Below are 13,641 nucleotides of genomic sequence, written 5' to 3'. Positions count from 1 at the left end.
ATATGAAGAAATAAGTTCAGTGGGGTAAGAACAGGCTGAAATGATGGGCCTGCCTGGGCAGTCCTGATTGTGGATTTTGAGAAGCGGGTTGTACATGGCTGGGGGACTATGAGTTGGGAGCTGTGGAGCGGAGATGTCTGGAAGAGATGGGGTCAGTGATAGTCCTGGAGACTACAGCCCGATGTTCAATGATCAATGTGGGGTCATGATCCAGGGGGAGATAGGAGGAAATGTCTGAGAGTTGGCACTCTGCCAGGTACTAGTTAGATGACAACCACTCAACCGTTATTGATAGGTTTGATAACAAGACCTGAGAAAACGGAGTTCAGCAAGTTCAGAAGGAGATAGATGAGAGTGGGTGAAGGGATTAGAGAAATTAAGGTGGCCAATGTCATACCAGCAGTTCTCAATGAAGAAACGAAGAGCTTGCAAAAGACCAGACAGAGGAGTCCAGGTGGAGGGGGTGCATTGGAGATAGGGGAAAGAGTCTGTGTGGCTGAGAGAGGATTCCTGTCCAAGGTCATGGGCACGGAGACAAAGACAACAGAAGAAGAGTTCAGCACCATGTTGTGCCTGAAATTCATTAACGTGGGTATGTCCCTTGCTGAGCACAGTTCGTTCAGCATCAGAGAGGGGAACATAGGAATTAGGAGTACGAGTAGGCAATTCAGCCCTTCAAGCCTGCTCCACCATTTAACATGAACATGGCTGATCTTATCCTGGTCTCAATGCCACTTTCGTGCCTGCTTCACAGTTCCCTTTCTCCCGCTTTTCATCAGAAACATTTCTATTTTTTTCTTGAATCTGTTGATTGATTCTGCCTTCACTGCACTCTGGAGCAATGAGTTTCACAGATTCACAACCCTCTGAGAGAAGTAGTTTCTCCCCATCTCAATCTTGAACCTACCTCCTCTCACGCTATATCTATGACTTATTGTTCGAGACTGTCCCACAAGAAGGAACATCCATCCAACATCCACCTTATCAATCCCCTTTAGCATTTTATATACCTCAATCAAATCCCCCCTCATTCTTTTGAACTCCAGTGAGAAGAAGCCGCAGCTATTCAACCACTCCTTGTATGACAGTCCTTTCATCCCTGGAGTCAACTTGGTGAACCTCCTCTGAACTGTCTCCAGTGCCACCACATCCTTCCTCACGTAAGAAGACCAAAACTGGACACAATACTCCAAGTGTGTTCTTATATAATTGTAACAACACTTCTTTACTTTTATAATCTAGTCCTTCTGCAGCAATTGCTGGGATTCCATTTGCTTTTCTTATTATATGCTGCACCTGCATACCCACTTTCTGTGGTTCATACACAAGGACACCCAGATCCCTCTGCACTGATGCACTTTGAATGTGCTTCCCAATTAAATAATAATTTGCCCTTTTATTTGTTGGGCCACTTGGACACCCTTGCACTTATCCACATTAAACTCCATCTGCTAGATTCTGGCCATTCTCCTAGCCTATCAATATCCATCTGTAAACTCTTTATTTCTTCATCAAAAGGTCAGAGGGTATGGTGAATACACAGCAAGCGTGGGATTAGATGAAGGAATGTAGTCCGACGGAAGGGGAGGAGAAGAAGGATCCGGAGGGGAATCAATGCCGTTGAGTGTTTTCTTAATAAAATAACATATCACTGTCAGCATGACCTACCAGAGGTTCACTCTTCTGCAATCTGGCATCTTCCCATCACAGTTCCGTGCATATGTGTGATGACTATTTGCTCACAATAAGTGCATCATGACAGGCTGCAATGATTTCTGGAATTGCTGATTGAGACTGCAACTGGTAATTGTGGCTGCCTGTGCACCTGAAAATTTGGTCATAATTTGAAGAGAACCATCAAACAATTGCAGAGATTTACACATCTGGCTCTGTAACTTCAGAATAGAGCTATTATCCTCAGCAGATATGGATTCAGACGGAGAGACAGATAGGCTATAGTAAATGATCAAAGAAACATTGGTACAAAACACTTAAAATTTCTGCACTGACTTAAGTTTGCAACCTCTGGACATCTTTCTGGGTTTAACTATACAGGAGCATTGAGGCCAGTAACTTATTAACAGAGAAGTTGGCTGGATTTTTTGGAGGGTCTATTTAACTACGAACTTGCCAGATCAAACAAAGCTACTTACAATGGTTAATTTTTCAACAGATTCAATACCATTTCCACAATCTGCCAATACAAACTGAATAGTGATTATGAGTCACTGATCTATAAATAATGATGCTAATATTCACTGTACTGTGAAGATTTGGAAATACAAAACCACATAGTCAATTTAGAGGCAAAACTGTGAAGTCCTATAAAGTGTTCTATTGCAAGAAAGATGCAATGTTAATTTTTTTTTAAAAAACCATTTCATTTGGTGTTTCAACATTAGAATTCATCCAGCCTAGCCTTGTTACTGCTTTTTAACCATTTTTATACTCTAAAATAGACAGAAGTAGATTAAAAAGGGAAAGCACTTGAAAAGTTAAGATTATAAAGATATAGTAGAGAGGAACTAGTGTGAAACAGAATTGTTTATAATGTAATCGATTGTCAAGTTTGGATTATTTGCTTGACACTAAGCATCGACAAGGCTTAAGACCGGGGAGCGGGGGGAGATCACAGCTGACCAACTTCTTCATATTCTTTGATGTGGTGTTTTTCATCTTCCAAAAAAAATTTGGCTCATAACTAAACTCAAAGTATGGGATTTGGGATAAACTTTGGGAATGGATTAAAACAATTGGGTAAATAATAAGAAAAACTGAAAATATAGTTTGCATGAGGAGTGGGGCAGTCATACCAGACTCAAAATGTTAACTCTGTTTTTCTTTCTGTACAGATGCTGCCAGACTTGCTGAGTTTCTCCAGTGTTCTGTGTGTTTGTTTCAGAGGGTGGTACAGTGGCTCAATGGTTAGAACTGCTTAGTTATGAGCCAAATTTTTTGGAAGGTGAGAAACACCACATCAGAGAATATGAGGAAGTTGTTCAGCTGTGTCTCACGTTGCCGGGAACCTGGATTCGATTCCACTCTTGGGTGATTGTCTGTGTGGAGTTTGCACATTCTCTGCGTGGGTTTCCTTCCACAGTCCAAAGATGTGCAGGTAAGGTGCATTGGCCATACTAAATTGCCCATTGTGTCCAGGGGTGTGCTGGGTTGGTGGGTTTGCCATGGGAAATGCAGGGTTACACGGATGGGGTGTGTCTGGTTGGGATGCTGTTCAAAGGGTAGATGTGTACTCAGTGGGCTGAATGGCCTACTTCCACACTGAAGGGATTATATACTGCAAGACTGAGTGCAGAGGCTACAACTGTTTCTCACCTACTGTCGTAAAAATTTTTATTTCTACTTAACTAATAATAAGACTTGACTCCAGCTCCCATTCGAAGCAGTTTATTTTCTTACTTGGTACCAAGGATTGTGAGTGTCGATCTCCACTGACACCGGACTCTGCTAATACAGTGTATAACAATCTCATTTATACCATTAACTTTAGAGCAGGGTGTTCCCGTGACATCTTGTGTTTGTTGATTCATTCATTGTAAGTTTAAAGAAAACAGACGCTGCTCGACGTAACAGGAATGCTGTCTTACAGATGCCTTAATAATTGCTTCTTCAAATGACCTTCGGCATGCAGCTGGCATAGGGAGTGACTTACAGTTTGATTGAAACTCTAGCTTATCAATAACTAGGCTCCACGGGGATATAAGGGACATCTCTAATTCAGCCTAAAACCTTGGTATAGTGACAATATATCAAAAGATCCTTCTCTAACTCTAGCTAAGATAACATGCACATAGTGATAACACTGTCTGAGTAACTACCTCCCAACTTCTGCTAAGCTCATTAAAATCCCACATGCTACACTAATTAAAATTCTTTCTCTATGCCATCAGTTTCTCCCATGGTTGCCTTTTCTGTCTTGGCCTATATTCCCATCCATCCTTGCAATGTAATTTCTGTCTTGGCCTAAACTCCCATCTACCCTTGCGGTGTAAAATTTTTCTTCCACACTTACATAAATTACCTGTATTTATACACTCATTGGAACATTGTCAGGTCTATATTTTCCTTCCAGTTTTGGAGGTGGAGTTGAATTGAAAGAAGCAGCTAACAAATTGTAGAATGGATTTGATAAAATCTATAAATGATAGAATAGGATCACTATCTCTGAGCCAGGAGGCCTGGATTCAAGACCCATCTGCCTCAAAGGTTTGTAATACAGTCTCTGAGCAGGTTGATTGGAAGATATCTTGAACACTGACAAATGAAATTTAGTGCAGAGAAAACATAGGATGACAAAATAGCAATACATGTAAGGATTTACAGATATCTAGGAGTCTGAGTTGATTTGACACAAAACAATGCAGAATAGCAATAATCAAAATCAATAAAAGAAGGAGACCAGGCAGATAGTGAGGGAACACCAGAGTGGATCTTACCTGCAAACCATTTTTCAGCATTATAAAGTGTTGAGAGTGACAATTCCTTTCGAGAGGCAAGGCAATGGCACCTTGGCTGATCTAGTTGCTCAGGCTAGGATGGAAAAACTGTCGAAGGGCAACACTGGAAGGGATTGTGAGTGAGGTGAGCAAATGGGTACTTCTCTGGCTATAGATGTCATTCCATTGTGGTATATTGCCTGCTGGATGCCAGCATCAAGCATGTCACAGAGTGGCTGCAGGGCACAAGGAACAATAAGGTGAACAGCCAGATATTGTGGTCCTTGTTGTAATTAATGACCTACGCTTCCACAGGTAAGATCAAAATTGACCACGTTCTTCATTTTCTTTGATGTGGTAAATATCGCCTTCCAAAAAAATGTGGGTATAATTAAGTTCAAAGCCATGGGGATTCAGGTTAAACTCTGGGAATAGACTTAAATAATTCGACAAACAGTAGTCAAAATTGAAAGTACATTATGCAAGACAGTGGAAAGGGGAGGATGCAAGAAGCCTGAGAATCATTGACATAGCAATAAAGAAAAATTAGGTACAAAATTGAAAAGTAGAACTTCAAAGCTAGTGATCTCTGCATTATTCTGTGTCATGCAGTATAAGGATAGAAGGATAGAAAAGATGAATGTGTGTTTGGGGAGATGGTGCAGGACAGAGGACATTAGCTTTCCTAGGCATTTGGTGAAGCTTTGGGGTCCCGCTTGTTATTTATATACCTCGGTTTGCTGGGGCGATTGGCATTACTTCCTGTTCTATTTTTCAGTGATTTGTATATCGGGTCCAGTTCAATGAGTTTGTTGATGGAGTTGTAGTTGGAATGCCAGGCCTCCATGAATTCCCTGGCATGTCTCTGTTTAGCTTGTGCTATTATGGATGTGTTGTCCCACTCAAATTCGTGTCCTTCTTTGACACCAATGAGAATTGGTCTTGTCTCTTGGTGGCTAGTTGGTGTTTGTGTATCCTTATTGTCAGTTTTCTTCCAGTTTGGCCTACGTAATGTTTCTCACAGTCCTTGCATGGTATTTTATATATTACATTAGTTTTATTGGTTGTGGGTAAGGGATCCTTCATGTTCATCAGTAGCTGTCGCAGGGTGGTTGTTGGTTTGTGGGCTACCCTGATACCTAGGGGTCTGAGTAGTCTTGTGGTCATCTCTGATATGTCTTGGATGTATGGTCGGGTGACTAGTGTGTCTGGCCATGTTGTGGTCTGTCGCAAATGTAACAGTGGATTGTGTTTTTTGAGTATCCATTCCCTTTAAAAACTCAGTGTAAGTGCTCCTGTTCGGCTTTAAGCACTTCCGGGTTGCTGCAGTGTGTTGTGGCTCATTTGAATAACGTCTTGATACAGCTTCATTTATGGAATGGTTGCTGGAGTAATTGCGTATCTGGTCCGTATGTGTGATCTTTCTGTATATGCTAGTCTGGAGTTCCCCGTTGTTCTTATATTCTACCATTCTTTTTTCTATTCATTTTGTGGGATGTGGGCGTCACTGGCTGGCTGGCATTTCTTGCCCATCCCTAGTTGCCCTTGAGAAGGTGGTGTTGAGCTGCCTTCTTGAACCACTGCATTCCTCCTGCTGTGGTTTGACCCACAATGCCCTTAGGGAGGGAATTCCAGGATTTTGACCCAGCGACAGTGAAGGAATGGCGATATATTTACAAGTCAGGATGGTGAGTGACTTGGAGGAGAACTTGAAGGTGGTGGTGTTCCCATATATCTGCTGCCCTTGTCCTACCAGATGGAAGTGGTCGTGGGTTTGGAAGGTGCTGTCTGAGGATCTTTGGTGAATTTCTGCAGTGCATCTTGTAGATAGTACACACTGCTGCTACTATTATGTCTAAGAAGGGTAGTCGGTTATTGTTCTCTTCTTCTTTTATGAATTTTATTCTAGTGAGGATGTTGTTTATTTGTTGGTGGGTTTATTCTAGTCTTGTGCCTTTAATCATCACGAAGGTGTCATTTACATAGCAATGGACTCACGGAGGAAATACAACAGACCATCTGACAGACGATAGTCCCAACACTGAGCAGAAAAGGAATGTGGAACACATTCAACACAGAAGAGACGAAAGCCCTGGAATGACTCAAGAAAGACAGAAACATCGTAATCTTACCGGCAGACAAAGGATGCATGAGAATAATCCTTAATAGAGCCCAGTACTTCGAGAAAGCTAATGCACTTCTAGCAGTTACCGACACCTACCAATGGATGGTGATAGAGCCGACACCACAGGTAGAGAACTGGATCAAAACAACCCTGAAGAAATTACACAACTCAGGAAACATCAGCAAGACGGACTACCAAAACATGAAGCCAGAATGATCCAGAACACTCCGCTTCTATGTACACCTCAATGTACACAAGCCAGGGGTCGATGTCAGACCCATTGTCTCACTAACAGGCAAGCCAACATATAGATTAGCCAAAGAACTACAAAAGAGACTGAAATACCTAGTTGACAACACTACCCACTCCATCCACTCCTCCCAAGAATTCCTCAACGTCATCAAGGGCACCAGAATAGAAGAGGACAAGATAATGATATCCTTTGACATAACAGCACTATTTACATCCATTGACCTAGCCAAAGAGACAATTGCCACACTGCCGGATGAATCAGGAAGGCAGGCGCCCCATGACAGCATCAACAAGGACATGACCCTGAAACTGCTGGATCTGTGCCTCACAACCCACTTCATCTTTAACAACCGTTTATTCAAACAAATCAATGGAACAACAGTGCGATCCCCAATATCAGGACTGATTGCAGAAGAGGTAATGCAAAGGTTGGAATGAACAGCATTCCCCACTTCACAACCCAAACTCAGAGTCTGCTATGTCAATGACACCTTTGTGATAATCAAACGCACAAGACTAGAAGAAACCCACTGACAACAAACAGCATCCTCACCGACATAAAATTCACAAAGAAGAAGAGAACAATACCGACTATCCTTCCTAGACATAATGGTAGAACGTAAGAACAACGGTGAACTCCAGACTAGCGTATACAGAAAGATCACGCATACGGACCAGATACTTAATTATTCCAGCAACCACCCCAACACCCTGCATCAGGACATTATTCAAACAGGCCACAACGCACTGCAGCAACCTGGAAGTGCTTAAAGCCGAACAGGAGCACTTGCACCGAGTTTGGAACGGATAACTAAAAAGCACAATCTGCCGTTGCCTCCATGACAGACCACAACAAGAAGACACAACACAGCCGGTCACACTAGTCACCCTACTGTACATCAGAGACATATCAGAGATGATCACAAGACTGCTTGACCCCCAGGTATCAGGGTAGCTCACAATCCAACAACCACCCGGCAACAGCTACTGACAAATGTAAAGGATCCCATACTCAAAACCAATAAAACTAATGTGATATATAAAATACCATGCAAGGACTGTGAGAAACATTACATAGGCCAAACTGGAAGAAAACTGACAATAAGGATACACAAACACCAACTAGCCACCAAGAGACACGAGCAATTCTCACCAAAGAAGGACACGAATTTGAGTGGGACAACACATCTATATTAGCACAAACCAAACAGAGACATGCCAGGGAATTCCTGGAGGCCTGGCATTCCAACTATAACTCCGTCAACAAACACATTGCACTGGACCCAATATACAACCCACTGAAAAATAGAACTGGAAGTAATGCCAACCACCCCAGCAAACTGAGGCACATAAATAACAGGCAGCAGAGAACACCAACACTTCACTGGAGGCACACTGACGATGTTATCTAGTAGGGTGACTAAACATCTGCAATCAAACACACTGGCTCGGAGAGCAAGTCTACAACTTCATCCACAACCCAAGCTTCAAATATTCTCTGGAATATATTTTAATAAGACAGAAAAGTTGTGGAAACAGATAAGCACGTGGAAATGTGATATCATGGGTATGACAGACTTGGTTGAAAGATGGAACAAAAACAAAGTTGCTGGAAAAGCTCAGCAGGTCTGGCAGCATCTGTGAAAGAAAAAACAGAGTTAATATTTCGGGTCCAGGCCTGAAACATTAAGGGCCTATTAGTAATTTTAGGGCCTAAACTCTCCCATGTCCCAGCCCCCTTCCCCACACACATAGGGGTTTAAACCCCTTATTACCACATAGCCTGCCGTTGCACACCCACTGTGGTTAGTCACTAACAGTCCCCATTAACAACTATTCACCCTCCCAGCCTGATCGTTAGCAACTCCTTTCTCTGTCCAACTGTCTTTCTCTTTCTTTGGGCCCTATCCTATGGTTTACTGTCTACCCCACCCACCTCCCTATTTTCTGCATATAAACTGACGTTTTCCCAGCCACCATCAGTTCTGAGGAAGGGTCACTGGACCCGAAACATTAACTCTGTGTTTTTTCCTTCACAGATGCTGCCAGACCTGCTGAACTTTTCCAGCAACTTTGTTTTTGTTTCTGATTTACATCATCCGTGGTTCTGTCGGTTTTTATTTGGTTGAAAGATGTGCAGGATTAGCAGCTCAATATTCCTAGTTCTAAGCTATTCAGAGAAGATAGAGGAGGGATAGGAGAAGAGGAAAAGTCACAAAATTGACCGTGGAATCAATTCTAACATGAAGAAGGGGTGACATCTGGGAAGCCATGTGGACAGAAGTAAAAACACAAGAGGGGCAAACATGCTGTTGGTTGTGTACTATAGGCCCCCTGATGGAGGATCATGTATGTATCAAATTTCAGAGAAGTGCAAGAAAAATTTGGCAGTAATAGTGGGGTATATTAACTACCTAAATGTTATTGGTATAGTTTTAGTGTGCAAGACAGGGAGGGAGAAATTTTCTTAAATTGCATACAAGAGAATCCTTTTTTCCAATAGACAGAAGATCAAACAAAAGAGGAGGCATTTCTGGACCTAACATTCAGAATTGAGCCCAAGCAGAGGGAAGGTGTATCAGTAGGTGAGGATTTTGTGGATAGTGACCATAAATTAGTTAAATTTAGGATAGTAATGGAAAAGTAGAGTGGGAACAGCTACTTGCAAGTAAACTGTGCCAGAGCAATGAGAGACATTCAGAGAGGAAATAGTGAGAGTACAGGGGAAACCTGTTTTGTAAAAACAAAAGATGGGACCGAGCCTGGAAAATCTTGAATGCAAAGGAACATAAAGGATATGATTAAGAAAAGAAAGCTAATTGCAGACACCAAGGACAGAATACATCAGAGTCCCTAGAGAAGTATAAAAAGCAGGGGGGATCTTAAAAAGGAAATTAGAAAACTAACACAGTTTATGAGAAAGCATTTGTCGGTAGAATAAAGGACAATCCAAGAGTTTTTTTAAGCAAGTGAATAACTAAGCATTTTAAAGCAAGTGAATAACTAAACAAAGAGTATGGACCATAGAGGTTATGTCTGTGTGGACCTGGAAAATGTGGACACATTTTGCGTCAATCTTCACGGTGGAAAAGGATGATGCAAGTGTAGACATCAGCATAGATGATTGTGAAATATTAAAATAAATTAATATCAGGAGTGAGGAGGTACTGGTGTTTAGCAGCATTAAAAGTGAATAAATCCACAGGGCTAGATAAGATATGTCCTAAGCTGTGGAGGGAGGCAAAGGAGGAGATATCAGGGTCCTGGCAGTAATTTGTAAATCCTCTCTGACCACAGGTAAGGTGCCAGAGGACTGGAGGACTGCTATGGAGGAATACATGATTGCATTATCAAAAGAAGGGAGGAGGGGATAGACCAAAACATTACAAGCCAGTCAATCTCACCTTAAAGGTTGGGGAAATTATTATAAATCATTCTGATAGATAAAATATATCTGCGTGTGGAGACACTTGGATTAATCAGGGAAAATCATCATGGATTTGTTAAAGGAAAGGTCACGTTTGACAAATCTGATTTTTTTTTAAGGAGTTAACCAGGAGTTTTGATGACGTTAATGAATTTGATGTGGTTTACATGGACTTTTGCAAGGCATTTGATTATATTCCTCATGACAAACTGGTCAAGAAAGTAAGAGCCCATGCAATCCAAGGCAAACTGGCATATTGAATCCAAAGTTGGCTGACAGACAGGAAGCAGAGGGTAATCATGAAATCCCTACAGAGTGGAAGCAGGCTGTTCAGCCCATCGAGTCCACACCAATCCTCTGAAGAGCATCCAACCCAGACCCACACCCCTACGCAATCCCTGTAACTCTGCATTCCCATGGCTAATCCATCTAGCCTGCATGTCCCTGGACACTACGGGCAATTTGGCGTGGCCAATCCACCTAACCCATGTTGGAGGGATATTTCTGTAACTGTAAATCTATTTTCAATGGGGTTCCACAGGGCATTGTGTTGGTGCTCTTGCTGTTTGTGATATACATAAATGATTTTGTTCAGAAAATTTTTTCTGAAGAAGGGTCTAGGCCCGAAACGTCAGCTTTCCTGCTCTTCTGATGCTGCTTGGCCTGCTGTGTTCATCCAGCTCTACACCTTGTTATCTCAGATTCTCCAGCATCTGCAGTTACTACTATCTTTGTTAAGGATAGTCGGGATGTATTTGTTTAGGCAGGTCATGTCTGACTAACTTGATCTTTTGAGGAGCTACATCAAGAAGGGCTGATGAGGGTAGCATATTTCAATCACTTACATGGATTTTTAGCAAGATTTTTGATGAGATCCCATGTGGCAGGTTGATTAGATAAGTAAGAACCCATAGGATCCAACAGCAACTGGCAAGTTGGATCTAAAGTGGTCTTGCTGAGCACTGGTAGCGTATCCAAATATTTATTTGAGGCCCAATCAAGGAGCCATCAGACAAGTGTAGCATGCACCCTGTCAAACACTTTCCCAATATTCTCTCAGGATGGAAATCTGGCCTAGAATCCATCTCTCTACACCAAAATTTGTGAGATCATTGATTTTACTAGTTAGAAATAAATTCATTGTCTAGATCATGAAGATTTTGTATTTCTTGACAAGTTGTTAATATTGTTCAGCTCTGTGATGATACGATTGAAAGCACTGACAGGACTTACCACCATTGCTTCGCTGGTATCAGAGCAGACACAAATGGAATAGATATGTGTCCATGATCATTCAGCATCTCATATCCATTGGACCTCCTGCTTGTAATGACAGATAATGTCCAAAATATTGTTCAATTAGGGTAGGCATATTGGAAAAATACTCAAGTGGTGGAAGTATATCATTCAACAAGTTTTCTATATATATATATATATATATACATACATATCCAAGAATACTTGTTCATCTCCAATACCTAGGAAAGCAATGGCAACAGAGGTTTGGGAGGATTGAACTTTAAAAATTGTGGGAGCATGCAGGAAATTGCTCATATGCTACGCACGAATAAAATAGAATTCTATATTATTATCAGCAACTTGAAAATGGGAGGCAAATGTTTTCTGTGGCAAATCTCTGTAGCCTCCCGTAGCACAGAGACCCGAGTCCCCAGTCATATATGTCCTTCACAAACAAAATACTATGCCATTGTCATTATCTGAAATAAATAGTCTTGCTTGACTGGAGTCAGTTCTAGGTAGTTCTGGTTATGTTATTATGTATCATCATGAATTTAATTTTAAGAAATTGCCTGGAATCTGAAGTAACAAGAAACAATATGCAGTTCCACAAAACAGGTTGAGAATTTGCGGTTTCCTTAGTTCATATAATCCCTGATCGAGGAACTATCTGCTCACTCTCTCTTGTATAATTAATTAATTGTCAAGTGGAAACTGCAGCATCAGTTGCAATTAATGTGCTAGTTAAAACATTCATCCTGCATATCAAGTATCCAGGGTTCAGACAGTTAGGGAAAGAGCAGGGACCTAGTCTTACATTTAAATTGCATTACTGGAATCGAGAATTTGTATAAATAGGACATTTTTGATTTTTTTTAAATTTACGTTACATACAAACATATTGTGGTTAAATTTAACTGAGCCTGCTCTTCGAAATAGGTACAATTAGCAACTTAACAATGGCCAGTTGCCAACATATATGGGAATTCAGGTCACTGCTAAAATGGTCAGAGCCTTTATTTAGGTGACCGTAAATGTAGGGCTCATTTCTATATTGGAATGAGGCTTCAGTGCTCATTTCAGATTCAGACTCTTAATTTTGTCTGCTCTTGTCAGAGTTTATACAATTTACCTGCCATCCATGAAAAGACTGCCAGTGGTCACCTTTAAAAAGGCAAAGAAAATCTGCAACATTTTGCTTATTGCTGAGTTATAAAGTATTAGGATAGCACCTCCTGGGTTCATGGAACAACTGCAGCTGCTACAAGTTTACTTCACTTCCTCCTCAACAATGAAACTTAATCCTGAGGCCAACATTTTCAGGGTCCTACTGCCAAGGTACATTAGCTGCGTGATCAAATAAAGGGACAAACAAGTAATGTATCTATTCTGTTAAGGAGATACTCCATTAACAACAATCTGATTTTTATGTTCTACTTTCAATGAGTAACAGTCCAGCTGGGCTAGCAGCTCAGTAATTCTTCACTGGGTTAGGACAGTATTGTTTACAACTGCTGACAGTACTGTTGTAGATTCATGAAAGCCAGTGTTCTAACTGAGAGATGCACATTCCAGAAACCACGAGGTTCCTACCCTAATTTTTACAGGAGGTTTTTTTATAAAAAAATAACAACAGTTAAAGTTGAGAGAAGAGGGATTACACTAACACAGACATGACTTTCATTAGCTGTGAAACAAACATGGAATTTAAACTCTCAGGTACACAAAAGAATGTCTTGTGTTGATCATACTGTATTTGTTAGTGACAATCTGTTAAAGTATCTTTGTATTTTTTTTTGGGATGAGGATGTGGATGTTGCTGGTCAGGCAATATTTGTGGCTTCCTCAGTTGCAGTTGAGAAGGTGGTGGGAAGCCACCTTCATGAACCACTGAGATGTATCTGATGCAGGGATAACCAAACTGCTGTTGTTGTTGAAAGTTCCACGATTTGGACCCAATAAAAGTGAAGAAGTAGCAAAGTAGTTCCATAAGAGGATAATGTGTGGCATGGAGGGGAACTTACAGGGGAACTTACAAGTGGTGATATTCCTATGCTCCTGTTGCCCTTGTCCAGCTAGATAGTAGGGAACACAGATTTGGAAGGTGTTGTTGAAGGAGCCTTGGTGAGTTGATGCGGAATATC

This window comes from Rhincodon typus, chromosome 13 (genome assembly GCF_021869965.1).
Source record: "Rhincodon typus isolate 14 chromosome 13, sRhiTyp1.1, whole genome shotgun sequence".
In the NCBI taxonomy this organism is placed as follows: domain Eukaryota; kingdom Metazoa; phylum Chordata; class Chondrichthyes; order Orectolobiformes; family Rhincodontidae; genus Rhincodon; species Rhincodon typus.
Note: the sequence above shows the minus strand (reverse complement) of the source record.